Consider the following 19,776-nt stretch of genomic DNA (forward strand, 5'->3'; position numbering starts at 1 on the left):
AAAATAAGACACAAGTAGTTAAAATGGCCTGCCTATGAGTGCACTGTTCCTATACAATGGAACAGGATTGGAGCTGCCTTTGTATCTAGTGGAGCTTGTGCCCTTCAACTGCTCTCTGGTAATGTCTCCCCAGTCCCATACATAGGACATGGCTGTCTCAGCATGGGGGAGGGAGGCACTGGTGTAGCAGTGGTGTAGCAGCCACAGAGATGGCTTGGGCAAGGTGAGGAGGCCTGCATGAGCTCTTCCCAACTGGCGCAAAGGCCATGCCTAGAGCCAGACCAAGTAAGGGCGACCCTGAACTGTGGGCTTATGGTTCCACTGAGAGGAAGGACTGTCAATCTAGGTCAACAGATGTATCATACTTCCATAAATAACACTGAAGAGGCTGAAAGGCTGCCTCCCAAGATAGGCTTCCATAATCATTCGGAAGTGCTGATTCCAGAACATGCCCAGAGAGATGTTCAGTGGCAGCATCAGTGATCATTAATAAAGAGAATCTCTCTCTCTCTGTATCATACACACACTGTTCAGTGGGAGGATCAGTGATCGTTAATAAAGAAAATCTCTGTGTGTGTGTGTCATACACACACTTTCTTGCTTACTTTCATGTTTTCTTCTTTCTTGTTTTCTTGCTTATTTTTCCCAGAAGACCACAGAAGCGTGTCCTTTAATAAATATTTGGTATCATTTACCTTGTGTTCACAGAACACTATGGTGATGTGAAGCATAGCACTTTAAAGTTTACAAACCATATTCACTTCATCATCACGTTTGATCCTGATAGCACCCAAATAAGGGGTTGAGTAGGAGCTCTAGTGCCTCTTTCACAAATAAGGAGTCAGAAACTCAGAGAAGTTATATGACGTTTTTCAGAACACGGGGCTGGAAATTAACTAGGCCAGAACTGAGTCAGTTGTCTTGGCTCTAAGTCAATGCTCCTTCTGTCCCATCTGAGTTTCCTATGCAGTCGAGCAACTTTTCCAGAACATTATCCCCAGGTATAAAAAAGTCTTTGCCTTTGATAACATCATGCTTTTGGTTATACAGGGAAGCTTATAATTTTTATCTTAAACCTGTCTTTGACATCCAGCACACTGGTGGGGGGTTCACTAAAATTAGACTGGTAAATAAAGCAGCAAAACAACCTAGCGCTGTGTTTTGGTTGGCTCGGGCTGCTATAACAGAATACCATAGGCTGAGTGGCTTAAACAACAAACATTCATTTCTCACAGTTCCGGAGGCTGGAAGTTTGAAAGCAGAGTGCCAGCATGATTGGATTCTTGCTGGCCCTCTTTCTGGTTGATGGATAGCCATTTTCTTGTTGTATCCTCACATGGCAGAGATCAAAGAGAGCAAGCGAGTCCTCTGTTGCCACTTCTTAGAAGTGCACTGATACCCTCATGAAGGCTCCACATCCTGATCAGCTCCCAAAGGCCCCACCTTTTTATAACATCCCATTGGAGGCTAGGGTTGCAACAAATTTGAGGAGGATGCAACATTCAGACTATAACATGTCTATACTTTCTAACATAAAAACAAGAAAGAAAAAATAAGAGAGAGAAAAGATTCATCCAGAGAAGTTGCCAAATAATGTAACCAGTTTCATGCAGGCCCAGAAAGAGGAAGGTAAACCCCCATACTCTGTCCTGGAGCAGTGGGCACCATCCTTAGACTCAGGAGCTGCATCTTCCTAAAGTTGGGGCCTGGCTTGACTGCAAGAGATGCTGGGTTTTCATTTTCTTAAGTGTCCTCCACATGTTGCTATTTTCAAAGTCAAAAGGTCAATACAAGTGGCATTTTTGCAACATGACCAAACTGAGCTGCGTATTTTTGGAGGGTGAGAACACTGTAATTTTAGAGAAGCTCTATGAAAGGGTTTAAGGGCTGGACTCACCAATTATGGTCTTAAAATGGAAGCATTGGTCATGCTCTGTGTTTAGGCTGATGTCTGGGAGAAAGTGCTATAATTGAAAAGTGAATTTCATCTCCAAGTGGAAAGCCAGTTTATCTGTCACCATTTCAGGGCCTGGAGCCAAGTTCCTGCCATGCCCTCCACCTGCCTTCACTTCATCCCCTGGGCTGCACGAACCCCTGGGTGAGCCACTGCAGAAGCCAATATCTGGGAGTTCCACGTGCATCTCATGAAAATTCTGAGAACAAATTCTTTATGGAGGCAGAAGCATGATACAGCAGGAAAGCTGGGGCTCTTGGCAGCATCTTGTGAGAGTTTACTATTTGCTAGGAACTTGCAACACTGCATTTAGTATTCATGATAACCCATGAGGTGGGTACTGTCACTCTCCAAGTTTACAGACAAGGAAAGAGACGATCCAGTAATACATCCTTTTACTTAGCCAATCAGCTTAGCCAGTGTTAGTCTGGCTAATTAAGTGGTAGTGCCAGCTGGGGCTGGAGCCAGCTTACAGGTACAGAACCCAGAGTTAGTACATCACCAACTTCTCCAGATGAATGAGGTGGTAGCGGCTTCCAAGCTCACCCAGAGTCTGAGTCTTTTCCTAAAAAGCAGAGTCTATGGTTTATTGATTCTTTTTTTCACATTTCTATTTTTAGTTTATAGATTACAGTGCTAGTGTCATTTATTTTAAAACATAATCTCTCCTTGAATTCAAAACGCATGCTTATCATATATCAAGTACTTATCTGTAAGTGATTTGTTTTAGTAGATGTTTCTTCTTTTCCATGAATCTCTTTGCAAATCCTGGCTCCACCTGCACCCTGCTTAAACCATAGTCACTTTGTATTTTATCATCTAATGGTAAAAGTCTCTCTACATTATTTTGTTTTGTAAAATATCTTCTCAGCTATTCATTCTTTTGAATAAAATTTACCATTTCAAGGTTCAACAAAGCTTCTTTGGGTTATTACTTGGAATTATCTCAAAGTTAAATATTAATTTGGGAGAAAATGTTTTAATTTGAATGTTATTTAATATTATATTTAATATTTGATGCCAGTAAGAATAGAATGTGATATTATTCCATTATATTTTCAAAATGGTTATTGTTGGCATACAGAAAAGCATTTTACTTATGTGTTCATATTTTTTAACTGGATACCTTACTAAACCTACCATCAGTGAAACTCACAGACATGGATGAGACAAAGCTGGTCCAAGATACTCTATCCTCTTAACAGGGTATGGGCCCCCTTTACTGACCCTGAGTGGCCACCTAGCCTAGTTTGTGTAAAGATTTGATTATAAGATCCCTAGTTCTCTGCCACAACATGCCAGGCTCCCTTGACACTGCTTTCTTTCTTTTTTAAAAAAGAGCTTCTAAATAAGGCATCTTTCTAATAAACACCTCATTAATATATGCCTACACCTTTAATTATCTTTAATCCCATCAAAATTATACATTCAAGTTCTATTTTTATAGTCTAAAATTATAAATTAAAGTTCCATCCTTGTCTAAAATGGTAAGTTCAAGTTACATTCTAAAACAAATCCTGGTTAGGGTAAAGTCCCGAATATAATTTAGACTGAGTCCTCCAAAAAATGATGATAATACTAAATATCTACAGCAAGTAAGATACTCAATCTGGTCTAATTCTAGGCTTTGTCTGTCTGGCTATATTTTTGGTGTATGTAACAATACTTGGCCCAAGAAAAATTAAAGACTTTAACGGGCACAACAAAAGTCTTGTAAAAATCTTCAAACTAATTTATCTACACACTTGATGGAAACAAAAAGACTCCATAAACTCAAAAAAAATATTTAAAAACACACACATAAAAAACGTACAAAGAGGCAGCATGGAGAGAAATGCCAGATGTAGGTGAAGGAGAGGAAGGCAGCAAATCACACTGCCATGTGTGTACCTATGCAACAATCTTGCATGTTCTTCACATGTACCCCAAAACCTAAAATGCAATTAAAAAAAACAAAAAACAACAACAACAAAAAAAGAAATGATAATAAACTACCTTTATGAAGGAGGGGGAAAAAAAAAAAAGGTACAAAGTCAACTCTTCCGTTTTCTTCTGTCCCCGCCTCTCGGCCCTCTTCTCCTGGTCTCACTCCTCCTGCCATCTCTACTCCAGTCCCATGACAGTTCAGATTTAGGATAAAAATAAAGTCTATAATTTTAAAGGCCTAAATTAAAAAGCCTCTGCCTTTTGAACCATGCCTGCTTTACTAAACTCTTGCAATAAAAAATAAATCATCCAAAACTAAAACAACAAGACACCAGACAGCCAATTGCCCGTCAACACTCCAACAAATCTCTCCCTGGATGACAGGAGTTTACAAAAAAAAAAAAAAAAAAAAAAAAAAAAAAAAAAAAAAAAACACACACATCAAAATGGCCAAAATAAAATTCTCAAACCTTAAAAAGTGCCAGGTTTTCTGAGATTCCAAATGATTACATATTATGGCCCATTCTAATGTACATTTTAAAACTACTGGCCAAATCACATTAAAATATTCAAAACTGAAATCACGATCCAAAAATCTACAACTAAAAAATTAACATTTAGTCTTTTAAATTATTTGCCTATTTTTTCCTGTTTAAGTCTACCGGCTTATCTACTAATATCAAAATAAAACTGACTATTTGTAATATTAATAGGCTCTCTGCTGTGTGGTTAATTTGAAAACAAGGCCAAAACTATATTCTGGTCTGGCAAAGATATGCTTCCGACAGGCGCCAGTTTGGGAACCTGCCGTATTCACAAAGTCAGCTGTGTACTTGTTCTTCCAATCATGTATTCATTCACCAGCTGTTTACAGGCATCCTTTGACACTCAGGACTGTCCTGACAGCAAAAGGCCCAGTTCTCACTTCAAAGAGCCTGGGCCTCTGTAGTCTATTAACTTTCTTGGTGATTCTGAAACACATCCAAGTTTGAGAATGAATGAGGTCTCTACGATACCCTTTTTGGTTTTGGTTTTCTTTTGGCCATATTTGCTGGAGATACAGCTTAGGCTAGTGAAGAGACAGTTCTGAGTTCTAAACCTCACTTGGCCTGACACTGTGTGTCCTCAGGCAAGTCCCTTAACTACTCTGAGAAACTCTAATCTTAAAGATCTTTGTGTTACGCATTGCCGTTGTTCAGGATCTCTAATAAGCACAATATCTCTGAGTAGATGACACATGGACTGTTGCCTTTGTGGGGTAAATTAATCCGTCAGCACCTGTGCTCTGAAATCCTTGGATTCAGGCCTCAGGAAAGGGGTCCTTTTCCTCCAGTGCAGGGAGAAGATGGAGCAGGAGGGAGAGGTGGGCCGAGAGGAAAGCAGGACAGGTTGGCTCCTACAGAGTGACTCTCCTGCCTGGTAAGAAGGATGCCTCTCCGTGCTCACTGGCATGCTCCCTAGAAGTGCAAGACCACACAGCCCACTTGCACCTCTCCAGGAGCCAATGCTGGTTAGAGAAGAATGTCGGGGTCCCCTTAATTGGCAGAAACCAGCGAAGAGTTGAACACACCAAGTAGCTGACACTAACAATTGGCTATGAGTGTATGTCAAAAATGAGACACAGTTAAGCAGTCAGACCAAATTGTGTGACTTTGGGCACACCAATCCCCTTCTCTGAGCCTCAGTTTCCTCATCTGTAAAATGGGAATATTAAGAGATCCTCTCTCCTAGGGTCGTAACCACAAGTAAATGAGTTAGTAGACATGAACTGCTGTACAGGGAAAATACTCAGTAAACACAGCCACCCTTGCCATCTCTGGATCAAGCTGCATGGTTCCTGATGCAGTTTAGACACTGTCTTTTCAAAATGGCAGAGCTCTGAGCCTGGATGGAAGTACCAGGGGTGTTTTTTAAGGGGCACAGGAGTCCAAACTACTGCCAATGATGTCCCCATCAAACATCTCACTCCTGACTTCCACCTGACCCCTCTTCCCCTCGTCCCACTGTCCCCCATCCCAGGACAGCTTGCTTCCTGCCCAGGAGGGCCTCCACAGCTTCTCACCTCCTGCCCTGTGGCCCTGTCACTTCTAGATCATTAAACGGTGGGACCAGGCAGTTCACTTTCACAGGAAACTTGCTACTGAATTGCAGCGACATTCTATAAACATCAGCGTTTCAAGGTTTTATGAGCTTAGCATGTCCCAAAATGAAGCTATTACTGTCCCGCAATGTTCCTCTTCACTCCTATACTATGTTCTTTCTTTCCTCAGGGAATGTTTCCACTACTCACTCCGTTGTCCAAACCAGAAATCCTATCATCCTTATTGCCTTCTCCTGGTGGAGTCTAACTGCTCAGCCCCTCTGGGAACTGTCTTTTCTTTTCCACCTACTTCTGGCCTCATCAGTTTCACTGCAATTACCACGCAGTCTCCAAAGAAGGGCCTCCTGATTATGAGTCTCAGCCTGCTCAGGCCATTCTCATGCTGCTGCCAGGACAACCGTTCTAAGATCCATATCTGGTCACAGCACTCACCACCTCTGGTCCTTCAGGGTACCAGGCAGCCCTGTGGTTGGCAGGGTCAGTCACTCCAGCTACCTTGCAACCCTCCACTTTTACAGGATGGCCCTGGGTGGCCCCTACTCTAACCAATTCACCAAACACAATACACAATCAGAAGTGAAAACAATATCGATTTACTATGTAATCTGAGTTACTTGTGTTAACTTACATTGATCCTCACAACAGATGGGAACACTGAGGCACTGAAGGAAAGACCTCAGGATACTCCCCCAGATCACAGACGCTAAGTTTATAGAGACATCATTCAAGGTCACAGAGGTACCCTCAAGGTTACAGAGGGACCCCCAAGGTTATAGGGGCAGCCACAGGTCACAGGGCAGAGCGCAGTAGAGGTCCTACCGGCAGGGCACAGGGACTGTGCTTCTCCTCTGCTCTGCTATACAGCCTGGAGCTTCCTCATTGAGGTGGTAACTGACAGATCAGCCCTCATTCCTAGCAGCTAATATGCACCTTCCCAGCCCTTATCCAGCCCCACAGCGTGGCAGTTAAAGGTTTTGGTGGATCTTGCAATGAGTATGAAATAGCTCACTAGCAGGCCCTAAGACCCTGGAGGAGAATATGCCCTTGGAAGTAAGAGGCTCTGCCCCTTCCATGAGCAGAAGGGCAACAGTGGCCCTGAAGGGAAGAGGGACTCATCAATCTCACACAGTCTCTTTCCTCTGAGACCAGACTAACAATGAGTGCTACTGTCTATTCAGAAGGCTGGAAGTGCTTGAAAAGTCATGTCAAGATTATCTGGTTCCATATAAGGCTATCCCATTGAGATGAACAGTCCTAACCCTATTTTAGAAGGGAAATGTGAGGTTCACAGAGGGCCACTGACTTGCCCAAGACCACACAGCTGAAAGGCAGCGAGTCAGTATTTGCACCCAGGACAGCCCTATATGGTGATATCCCCCTGCAAACCAGAGCTGCTGGGGGATGGGGCAGAGGACAAGGGTCTGGGAGGGATGACGGAGGCAGCAAAGAGGCAGGAGGTGATGGGGGCAGCTTGGGTCACCCCATAACTCTGAGGCAGGATGGCTTCAGCTCTGCATGAACAGGCCTCTGGGTGACATGGAGGCACATCTATTCCTTTCTAGAAAGCACCATATCCCCTTTTTAAAAGTTTTTTATTTTTAACTGACAAATTATAATTAGACATATTATGGGGTATAATACGAGGTTATGATATATGTATATGGTATAGAAGAATACTTTTTTGAGACATGTTGCACAGCATGGTGAGTATAGTTAAGACTGCATATTTCAAAACTACCAAGAGAGTCAATTTCAAATGTTCTCACCACAAAAAAAATAAGTATCTGAGAGATGGATATGTTCATTGGATTGATTCAATCATTCCACAATGACTCCCTTTTTAAATGTATACTAAGCAGAAAAAAAGCTATGCCAAGATATATTTGAAAATTTCCATTGATATATAGAGAATTATTTTTAATTCTCATTTTGTCCCTCCCTCTCTCCTCTCCTTCCCTCCCTCCTGCCTTCCTTATCTCCTTTTTTCTCTTTTTTTTTCTTTCTTCCTTCCCAGACATCAGTTAAAGGAGAAAATGTTAATTTCAAGGTTTGTTTTCAGCTGTTAAAAATTGCCAAAAAGCCTTTCAACAGGAACCACCGTCTTCCAGTAATTTGCCAAAATGACAAATACAAAGGGAAATAAAAGAGGCACCCAATATGTCCTCTAGGCGTTTAAGAAAGCACAGAGTTTTTCATTTGGCCAGGTGCTTTGAGGAAGGTGATATTACAGACATGAAAGGAATGGGTACTATTCAAAAAGGAATGCCCCACAAGTGTTACCATAGCAAAACCAGAAGTCTACATTGTTACCCAGCATGGTGCTGGCATTGTTGTAAGCAAACAATTGAAGGGCAAGATTCTTGCCAACCAAGAGAATTAATACACGTATTGAGCACATTAAGCACCCTGAGAGCCGAGATAACTTCCTGAAACACGTAAGGGAAATGATCGGAAGAAAAGGCCAAAGAGAAAGGTACCTGGGTTCCACTGAAGCTCCAGCCTGCTCCACCCAGAGAAGCGCACTGGGTGAGAGTCAGTGGGAAGAGCCAGAGATGCTGGAACCTATTCCCTATGAACTTAAGGCATAGTAGGTGTTAAAAAAATAAAATAAAAAAGATCTCTGGACTGCAAAAATGTTTCTCTTCATTGAGTAGAAGTGTGGTATCCTCTCCCCCAAAGAAATATTTAAAGCAAATTTTAATTGTGTCTGAATTCATTGTGTAATGCCTCTGCTATTCAAATTTAATGTATTTCTTGCTGAAAGACGTGAGGTGACTTACTGTGCAACAAATTACTCAATTGGTTAGAAAATGGCCAAATATTTATGAAATATTCATGTCAGTTTGAAGATAGTTTCTCTAAATCATCACAGAAGAAAAAAAATAATTTACAGTTAAAAAATTAGCCAAAAAATGTACACATCGCTGTAGAGCTACGTGAATCCCGCAGGCAGAGGTCTGCCACTCGCTGGCAGGTAAGCTCCTGCAATGGCCATTGCATTTCTCATTTGAAAAATTTGCAATCTACCCATCTGACAAAGGGTTAGTACCCAGAATCTACAAAGAACTTAACCAAATTTACAAGGAAAAAAAAACCCATCAAAAAGTGGGCAAAGGATATAAACAGACACTTCTCAAAAGAAGACATTAATGCAGCCAACAAACATATGAAAAAAGCTCATTACCACTGGTCATTAAAGAAATGCAAATCAAAACCACATTGAGATACCATCTCATGCCAGTTAGAATGGTGATCATTAAAAAGTCAGGAAACAGCAGATGCTGGAGAGGATGTAAAGAAATAAGAATGCTTTTACACTGTTGTTGGGAGGGTAAATTAGTTCAACCATTGTGGAAGACAGTGTGGCGATTCCTCAAGGATCTAGATCTAGAAATATCATTTGACCCAGCAATCCCATTACTGGGTATACTCCCAAAAGACTATAAATCATTCTATTATAAAGACATATGCACATGTATGTTTATTGCAGCACTGTTCACAATAGCAAAGACTTGGAACCAACCCAAATGTCCATCAATGATAGACTGGATAAAGAAAATGTGGCACATATACACCACAGAATACTATGCAGCCACAAAAAAGGATGAGTTCATGTCCTTTGCAGAGACATGGATAAAGCTGGAAACCATCATTCTCAGCAAACTGACACAGGAACAGAAAACCAGACAGTACATGTTTTCACTCATAAGTGAATGTTGAACAATGAGAACACATGGACACAGGGAGGGGATCATTAAACACTAGGGCCTGTCAGGGGGTGAGGGGCCAGGGAAGGGATAGCAGGGGGTATGGGGCTAGGGGAGAGATAGCCTTAGAAGATATACCTAATGTAGATGACAGGATGACAGATGCAGTAAACCACTATGGCACATGTATAGCTATGCAACAAACCTACACGTTCTGCATGTATACCCCAGAACTTAAATTATAATAATAAAAAGAAAAAGAAAAATGGGCAGAAAGTGCCTTCAAGCATTTCTGTATCAGATCCAAGCACAGAAATGTCAAACCAGTAGCAAATGCCTGACACTCTCCAACGTTCAAATAATCACAGATCCATTTACTATATTAAAAAATCACATGACGTTATTAGGACTCATCAAGAATAGAGAAAACAATAAGTCTAAGCTCCAGGGAGCTTAAGGATCCTTAAGGCAAAAGGATTCAGGATCCTCACCCTTCTCACAGTCAGAGTCAAGAGGAATTCCTCTCAGCTCCTCAGCAGTTGTCAAGTGATTGCTCCTGAATGTGGAATAGCTGGGAAATAGAAGAGGCAGTTTCCACACCTGCACAGGCTGGCTGGAGTAAACCGTGACGTTTTGAAACCTTTCAGGAAGGAAAAGATTTTTGGGCCCCAGCAAACTTTTTGTGATCCCTGGGTTAAGCAGCATAGAAGTGACTGGAAGCTGCCTTGGAGGACTGTATGGCCACAGAGCACTCGCTGCAGAGAAGAGCCCAGGGTGCGTCCCAGCCTGTCGTCATCGGACAGAGATAACATCAAGACATCCTGCTTTCTTACAGAGACGATCTTTCAATTGAGAACCACAACATAGTAGGCAATGCTTGTCCTTAACAACATTCATCAAAGACCAGATGTTCCTTTGATAACAGAAAGAAAAGAAGACAAAATAAAGACACCCTTCTTATTTTGTGGTCATTTGCAAACTGAAAATGGGAGGAGAGCTGCCGGTTGGTTCAGCATTTCTCCAGGAGAAATTCCTTGCACTTGCAGCACACACTCTGGCCCTCTGTTAACATCGATGACCCTGGAGAAACACCCAGACATGCTGACCTCTCTATCCATCCTCCATGCCTACTTTTGAGCTCTTCAGTGAGCACGCTTTCATCTTTAACTCTGCATCTCAGGGTTTAGCGGAGGGATGACAGTGGATGTCCTGGGTTGAACTATGTCCCTGCAATTCATATGTTGCAGCCCTAACCCCTAGGTTCTCGGGATGTGACCTTATTTGGAGACAGACTCTTAACAGATGTAATTAAGTTATAAAATGAGTTCATTAGAGTAGGCCTTAATCCAATGGTGGTCTGGTGTCCTTATAAAAAAGGGCAATTTGTACAGAGACACCTGCACAGAGGGACGATGGGGTGAAGAGGTGCAAGGAGAGGGTGCCATCTACAAGCCAAGGGGAGAGGCCTGGGACAAATCCTTCCCACAGGGACCATGGAAGGAACAAACCCTGTCTACACTTTGATCTCAGGCTGGCAGCCTCCGAGGCTGGTAGAAAATGATGTCTGTTGAAGCCACCCAGTTCCTGCCGCTTTGTTGCAGCAGCTGCAGCCAAGCAACAGAGTGAGTGTGCCTCCGTGAAAGCGCCCACTTGCTGATTCACAGAGGGCCTGCTCTGCCCCAGTGCTGCTCCCTAGCATAAAATGCTCATCATACTGATACTTCCCATCCTATGAAATGCACATATTCCAGTGGCTCATAGGTTTGAAGCATCTCCCGTAGAAGCAGTGCAGACATCACGTGATGTGATCCATGTGTCATCTTCCTCCATCTACACACAGCTGTCTGACATGGCTCTTCTGGTCACTCCTGCTCTGAGAGGTGGCACTGCAGATTTTAAGGATGGACCACTCTGGGGCACTCTGGCTGGCCAGATCCCAGCTCTGCCTCCTGTCAGCTCTGTGATTTGCAATAAATTATACTCTAAGTCTCAATTATTGGTATTTTGCTTTAACCTGTAAATAAAAATTGTTTTACCACCTGTACCATAAAGCAGAGCTTCTCATACAGCAAGAGTCACAGTTTGCTACTGATCCTTCTAGCTTGTGGGAGAGCAAGGGGTGGAGGGAGCTGGGGCTGGTCCCATCTTCCCATCTGTTGACCCCAATGAGTCATGCAGATGTCATCTTCCCCTATGTGTGCCACGGCATGAAAAACCAGGGAGCTCTGGGCACAGACTCGAGGCTGAATAGAGAGTCAGGCAATGCCTGCAAACTGCTTGGCACACACATACTCACTAACATTTGTGAAGGATTTGACCTCCTATACATCAACCTCCAGTGCCTGAACTCACCACTGTACGTTGTTGAACGCATGATGGCATCCTTGCTGTTGCTTGTGAAACAGGGCTTTTTCAACCAAAATTTAATATTAATAGTGAATATTAATAATATTGATGTTACAATTGCTACCCCTCATCTTCCTGGAAAGAAATGCTGTCACATCAAGATGGTCCCACAGAGGGATGTACCTCTGATTGTGTGACCCAGGAGGACCAGAAAAGACCCACTTAAATGATTGAGGGACACAGAAGGAAGGACAGAGAAGATGCAAGCTTTCAGGACAGGGCCCATGAGCTTCTTCTGCAAAGATCCATAGAGTAAATATGTTAGGCCTCCCCAGGCACAGTTGTTCTCTGTTGCATATTCTAATTTTTGCAACCATTTAAAAATGTGATAGGCCCGTTTTTGGCTCATAGGCTGTACAAAACAGGCTACAGGCTGCAGTTTTCTGGACTCTGACCCAGAAGGCAGAGGCTGAGACAGGGCATGAACCTGGTCATTACACACCTCAGTGAGTGGGGAGTCCACGTCTGGGAACCAAAAATACCACAGGCAGCTGCACAGGGAGGTTATATGCTTTTTCCAGGAATAAGGAGCAGTATTGGGGATGCCATCTGGAAGGCAAAATATTTTAATTTCATGACCTGTTGATAAAGCTCCTTCCTAACTGGGGAAGTGAATGTCCTTTTTTTTTTTTTTTTTTTTTTTTTTTTTTCTTTGAGATAGTTGTACCCTTGCTGTGTTTCCCAGGCTGGAGTGCAGTGCTGTGATCTTGGCTCATGACAACCTCTGCCTCCCAGATTCAAGCAATTCTTCTGCCTTAGCCTCCTGAGTAGCTGGGACTACAGGCATGCACCACCACGCCCAGCTAATTTTTGTATTTTTAGTAGAGACAGGGTTTCACCATATTGGCCAGGCTGGTTTCGAACTCCTGACCTCATGATCTGCCCATCATGGCCTCCCAACGTGCTGGGATTACAGGCGTGAGCCACCACATCCACCCAATTCTGGTTTATTTTTATTTTTTTATTCTTATTGGATAGAAGGAAAGGGTGGCAATCACATACCTTCCCCCAGTCAGAAAGTAGAATACCAGCCCACCTGTCGCCTCTGTGCCATCTTGGCCTTTCTCACCCTGATCCAGACTCCTACTCACCCTTCTCTCTGAAACCAACTTACACTGTTGCACTGCTACCCCTGAACCTGTCTCATCCTTCCCTAGCCTCCTGTGTCCCCAAAACCAGGGTCCTTACCATGACTGTATTGTGCCCTCCTTCACTCTGAGTCACAGGGTTCTTGGGTCCCAACCCTCTGACAATAAAATCTTCTAGTCCTTCTCATCATCCTTAACAGAGAATGCCTGGTCATTCTCTCACGTTCCTCCAACTCCTGCTGAAATCCTGAGTAGAAGCCCATTTGAAACTCTGGTCTCAGTTTCTTGTCTGCTTCAATCCCAGAGACCTTCATTTCCACTCCACCCCAGCCAACTGCCTCCATGACCACACCCCAAACGCTGCCATGGCATTGAACTCCATTACCATTTAAATTGTAGTTTTCCTAAGCTGCGCTTGCTGATATAGACCGCAATTTTCTTTTTTTCCAGCACATTCACACTTTAGTCCACTCACACCAGCTCTTTAATTTTACTGCGATTTCTACTCTCCCACCCACTCCATGTTACCCATCCTCACTGGTTCACCATCCAACGAAGACCTCCCATTGGTCCATTATTTCAGCTTCCCTTTGAGCAGTGTCCTGAATTCTCTTCCTCCCAGTGAGACTAACCCAATGGATTGTCTTTCCCTGCAGCTTGTCTTAGTCTGCTGAGCATGGCCAGAGAAATCTCCCACAGCCACAAATGAACAGACCGGTATCTTTACAACTTGCAGACCTTCAGCTTTAACTGACCCTTAGCACAGTTTGATTACCTGGTCCCCTCTCTTCCACTCCTTGCAGCACTGCTTTCAGTGCTTGCCACTCTCTCAGGCTTAGACCTCCTCATCCCCTTCTTTTCTCAGCTAGTGCCTGACTGCTGGCCTCCCAGAGCAAAGAGGCGCTGTCTGTCAATATCTGCTTCAGCCACCTTCCTGCTCATACTCTTTATAAGCCATTGCATCTTTCCCTCTTGATTTCTCCTAACACAGAGGAAGAGTGTCCATTGGAAGTCAATCCTTCCATCTGTGCTCTAGAGCTGATTCTTCAACCCTTCAGGTGCCTCCATCTATCAATGACCCCCAACCCAGCCCCACTCCCATCCGTCCTAAATCTTTAGTGTGTCCCTCGATACTGACACTTTACTTTTTGCATAAAAACATGTTGAAATATCCCCCATCGTAAGAACAACACTTTAACCCAAAGCTTCTCATCTCGGGGTCTGGGTTTCAGGTGACCCATTTCCCTAAAAATACAGGCAAAATTAGATATATATGGTGGAGCATACAGTTTTCAATTCACTGTCACAAGTAGTCTATGACCTAAATATGATTACCAGCTCACATTCCACAATTCTCTTTTTAGCTGTTAATCTTGTTCCCTTTCTTTTCATAGCCAAGATGCTTGGGAAATTTTGTAGTTTCTACTTCTTCAAATCACTACTATTAAGTTTCTTTCCTCTTTACTCCACTAAATTTTCAAAGGGCTCTTCATCACTAACCAATGGACATTTCCAGTCTCCATTTTCCTTGAAATGATAAACCACATCTCCCTGGCCTGGGTTCCATGACAGCAAATGCCACCAGCGTGCCTTCCCTGTCTCCAGCTGCGCCTCTTCCTAGCGTCTCCTCCTCCCCTCAGGGGGCTGACCTTGACCCTTAATTTTTACATCTGACTTTCTCCATGGGTGGCCTCATATCCCTACAACTTCAAATACCACTGACATGCTATCACCAAATGCATCTGGGCTAGACCCTCTGCCCAAGCTCCATGCTTATCTATTCAGTGCTTACTGGACACTTCCAAACAGGTGTCCTCTAAGCTCAGCATATTGAAAACTGAACACATAATCTTACTTTCACCCACAACCACACTCTTCCCCTACGTCCTCTCTTATATTCTTTATCTTGGAATTGGCACCACCAGCCATGGGGTTGCCCAACTCAAAACCCTAAGTGCTGTCCTTGATTGGTGTTCAAGTGGACTGAATGTTCACCTAGAAAGGGTACGATAGAGGAAAAGTCTGATTAGGTATCATTTTAAGTATAAATTTCAGATTCTACCATTATAAGTGAATATTCTCCCTGTAGCAAACACATTTCATCTAGGTTTGTAGCAAAACAAAAATCATAGCGCCTGAGTTTCCCCGAAATCTATCTGCTGCCTTCCTGCCTACCTCTCCAGCTTCGTCTCTCATTAGTCTGCTGCCTACCACCCTACTCCCACACCTGGTAATCTGTCAAAATACTCTGTGTTGTTTGACTTTCTACACCATTAGTGTGAACACCACTACTGACTTACCAAGTTAAGTCAGTTTATTTATAGGATAAACATGTATCATCCTTCAAAAGCCAACTCAGATCTTATCCACTCTGAAATCTCCTTCTACAGCTGCCTCCTCCACCACCATCGCCTGTAAATGCCTACTTCTTCTCCTCTAAATGCCTAGATATGTTTACTGTTCCACTAATACACTGCATTGCAATTTGCTTATTTTTTAATCTCCCTGTTAAATCATGAATTCCTTGAGATCAAAGACTGTGCTTCAGTTTCCCTGATTCTCCAAGACCTATAATAGCAAGTAAAAAAATATTAACAACAGAAGTAGTAATATAGTTGTGGTTTGCACTTACTAAGTATTCACCATGTGCTAAACAGGAGCAATAGCACTATTTTTTTCATAAACTGCCCTAATCCTTAAATATGTATTGAATGAATTAAGTTAATAAAGGAACAACAGTGTGCTAATTTATATCTCTATAAATATTAAGACTATTATTATTCACATACTACAAAACCTCAGTAAATAATTATTAAGTAAATTAGTTCATAGATTAGTCACATAGGAAGCAAATAATGGGAAACCTATTTAATATGTGGTGTGTTCTAGCTTATAAAACGCTTTTATTTACACTGTAAGAATTAAAACTACATCATCCCAGGCCTTAATACTATTACTATCATGTAGAGAGCTGAACTGAGGTTCAGAGTTGCTACAAAATATGGCTAAGATTAAAGCTCGTGACTGGGGAGCCAAACTGTCAGGGACTTCATCCAAACTACCCCCTCTCAATCCCCACTGTCCCACGGTGGCCACTTCCTCCACATGACTCATCTGCAGCCCCATAAAGTGGTTCCCTGTAGTTTCTCATTGCAGACAGAGGTTTCCAAAGACATCTGTGATGGCCCAGCATCTGTTCTGTTTATGAGCTTTTGTGTTGGTGAGCAAACATCATATGAGAATATCGGTATTTGCACCTTAGTGTGAATAACTTTGTTAATTCCATTTGGTTCAAGAGGCTCCAGTATGGCACTAGAAAATAAAATAATAAGTAAACAAGAACCTTCTGTTCTTAACAGTTGCCTCAGATCAAGCTGATTGAGGGATGAGAAGGAAAGAGAAACGACTTTTTCATCACAGTGCCCTGCCTTGGGATTGCCATTCTAGACGAGAAGCATGGCTTAGGAGCATGAAGTCAGAAGTTCCCCAGAGTGGGGAGAGAGGGGTTATAGGAAGAGAGGAAGGCAGGGGGGTACCAAACGCCAGCTCCCTCTGCCTCACAGCTTTGACTGAGGCCATTTTTTATCATGTGGCTTCTGATGGATTCTAGGCTGAAAGGTATCTTCCGTAGCTAAGAAGCAGATTTAGAAAAACCTATTTAAAGCTAAAGGCTAAACAACCAAACCCAAATGGTAGATTTTTTGTTGGTATATTTTGTTCTTGGCTCTATATCCTTTCAATGTAATTAAGCAAATTTCTGATGGACCAGGTACGAAATTGGTACTGAACAGTGAGAAAGTTACTGTAGAAAATACATACATTTTCTCCATCTTGTAAGACTCTAAGATCTAGCAAGGGTTTAAGCATTATCATTCAGCAAACATTCATCAAGTGCCTCCCAGGCTCACTATGTACAGCTGCACAGGTTGTGCATAGCACAACTGCAGAGGTAACATTTATAAAGATTACCTGTGAAAGGACCACATTAGAACTGATAGTGCTTGATCTAACCCAGCCATGCCACCACTGCCAACCTTTACTGAGCATTGGGTACAGCAATTTTACAAATAATATCTCTTGTAAGCTTGAAAACAACCTCTTTGATGTAGGTATTATCATCTCCATTTTACAACTGAGGCAATTGAGATGCAGAAAGATTCTTCAAATTGGCCAAGGACACATACTTAAGGAGCATCAAAGGAATCTACAAAGAACTAAAACACATTCACAAGAAAAAAAAAACCCATCCAAAAGTGGGCGAAGGATATGAACAGACACTTTTCAAAAGAAGACATATATGAGGCCAACAAACATACGAAAAAAATGCTCATCGTCGCTGATTACTAGAGAAATGCAAATCAAAACCACATTGAGACACCACCTCATGCCAGTTAGAATGGCAATCATTACAAAATCTGGAGACAACAGATGCTGGAGAGGATGTGGAGAAATAGAAACACTTTTACACTGTTGGTGGGAGTGTAAACTAGTTCAACCATTGTGGAAGACAGTGTGGCGCTTCCTCAAGGACCTAGAAATAGAAATTCCATTTGACCCAGCAATCCCATTACTGAGTATATACCCAAAGGATTATAAATCATTCTATTATAAGGACACATGCACACACATGCTCATAGTGGCACTGTTTACAGTAGCAAAGACCTGGAACCAACCCAAATGCCCATCAATGATAGACTGGACAAGGAAAATGTGGCATATATACACCATGGAATACTATGCAGCCATAAGAAACAATGAGTTTGTGTCCTTTGTAGGGACATGGATGAATCTGGATACAATCATTCTCAGCAACTGACACAAGAACAGAAAATCAAATACCACATGTTCTCACTCATAGGTGGGTATTGAACAATGAGAACACATGGACACAGGAAGAGGAGCATCACACACTGGGGTCTGCTGTGGCGGGCCAAGGGAGGGACAGCAGGGTGGTGGGCAGGTTGGGGAGAAATGCCAGATGTAGGTGACAGGGGGTTGGAGGCAGCAAATCACATTGCCATGTGGGTACCTATGCAACAATCCTGCATGATCTGCACATGTACCCCAGGACCTAAAGTGCAATAAAAAAAATTAAAAAAAAAAAACCTGGCTGCCCAAACTCATATCCCATGTGGCTGTCAATATTTCATTATCACCATCACCACTAATTCATTTGTTCCTTCTGCTATTCATTCATTTTTCAACAAACATTAATTGATCACTTTTACCTTTAAAACACAATTGTATAGCTTGGCTTTTGCTGGTTGTCATGTGGGGAAGTCTCATTCTCTCTCTTCCTCGGTTTTCTCCTCTGTAAAGCAGCTTGGACTTGGGAATTATTGCTGACATTTCCTAAACACCTACTCTACAGCAAATTCCATGCTGCAAATTATACTTATTTGCTCTTCAACAAAAACCTGCTAGCCTGAGGTTGCTTATATGTCACCATTATCTCATTTTACAGTGGCAGGCAGGAGCATCAAGAGGCTATGAAATCTGGCCCAGATACTCACTGAAGCCAGGCAGATGGACCTCAGAGCCCGTGTGCTACACCATGAGGTCTCACTGCTTCCTTACTTAGATGGAGTGCACGCTTCCCGCCGGTGCTGACATTTATTAGGATCACAGGACTCTGTTTCCAGCTTAATGAAAAACACCTACTCAGAAAAGATCAAGTGAATTCCATCAACCCACAGGCACAATCAAAAGCAGAGGACGGAGGCAAAGCAGACAAAGTTGATTCCGTTTCATTGTGTGGTCCAAAAGCTGCTGGGGTGGCCACTGCACTTTCTATCTACCCCGAATTCAGGCTTTGTTCCTGTCACTGAGATCAGGATGAGGTCAGGAGAGAGGTGTCGGAAAGCTGAGCAGGACAAACTGTAACGAAGCATTTCTCCTCATTCCGCCTTGCACCTCTCAGCTGCAGCCCTCTTCACAGTTCTCTCTGACAGCAGCAACCTGTGCTGTGCCCATTGCTCAGAAGAGCTCAAAGTCAAGGCAGGGGCATTTTCCAAATGGTATCTTGAAGTCTTCATGTGAAATGAACATAGAATGGAGAGGACAGAATCCTAAATATTCTGTGTTTTCCCTAGCTTTCAATCCAAATACTAAATTTAACTCAGTGGCATCTTGATGTGGTTTGGCTCTGTGTGCCCACCCAAATCTCATCCAGTAGGTCCCATAATTCCCAGGTATTGTGGGAGGGACCTGGTGGGAGATAACTGAATCATGGGGGCAGGTCTTTCCTGTGCTGTTCTCATGATAATGAATAAATATCAGGACATCTGATGGCTATGAAAAATGTGAGTTTGTGGCCAGGCACGGTGGCTCATGCCTGTAATTCCAGCACTTTGGGAGGCTGAGGTGGGTGGATCACGAGGTCAAGAGATTGAGACCACCCTGGCCAACATGGTAAAATCCCATCTTTACTAAAAATAGAAAAACTAGCCAGGCATGGTGGCACACACCTGTGGTCCCAGCTACTTGGGAGGCTGAGGCAAAAGAATCGCTTGAACCCAGGAGGCAGAGGTTGCAGTGAGCCAAGATTGTGCCGCTGCACTCCAGCCTGGCGACAGCGCAAGTCTCTGTCTCAAA

The 19,776-nt window shown here is 42.9% G+C and overlaps 1 protein-coding gene across 1 annotated transcript in view; it reads right to left on the bottom strand.

Moving 5' to 3' along the window:
• Positions 1-19,776, bottom strand: part of LOC108283625 (thyroglobulin) — a 180,776-nt gene that overhangs the window by 130,743 nt on the left and 30,257 nt on the right. The window lies entirely within an intron of this gene.

This window comes from Cebus imitator, unplaced genomic scaffold, assembly GCF_001604975.1.
Source record: "Cebus imitator isolate Cc_AM_T3 unplaced genomic scaffold, Cebus_imitator-1.0 Scaffold13, whole genome shotgun sequence".
Taxonomy (NCBI): Eukaryota; Metazoa; Chordata; class Mammalia; order Primates; family Cebidae; genus Cebus; species Cebus imitator.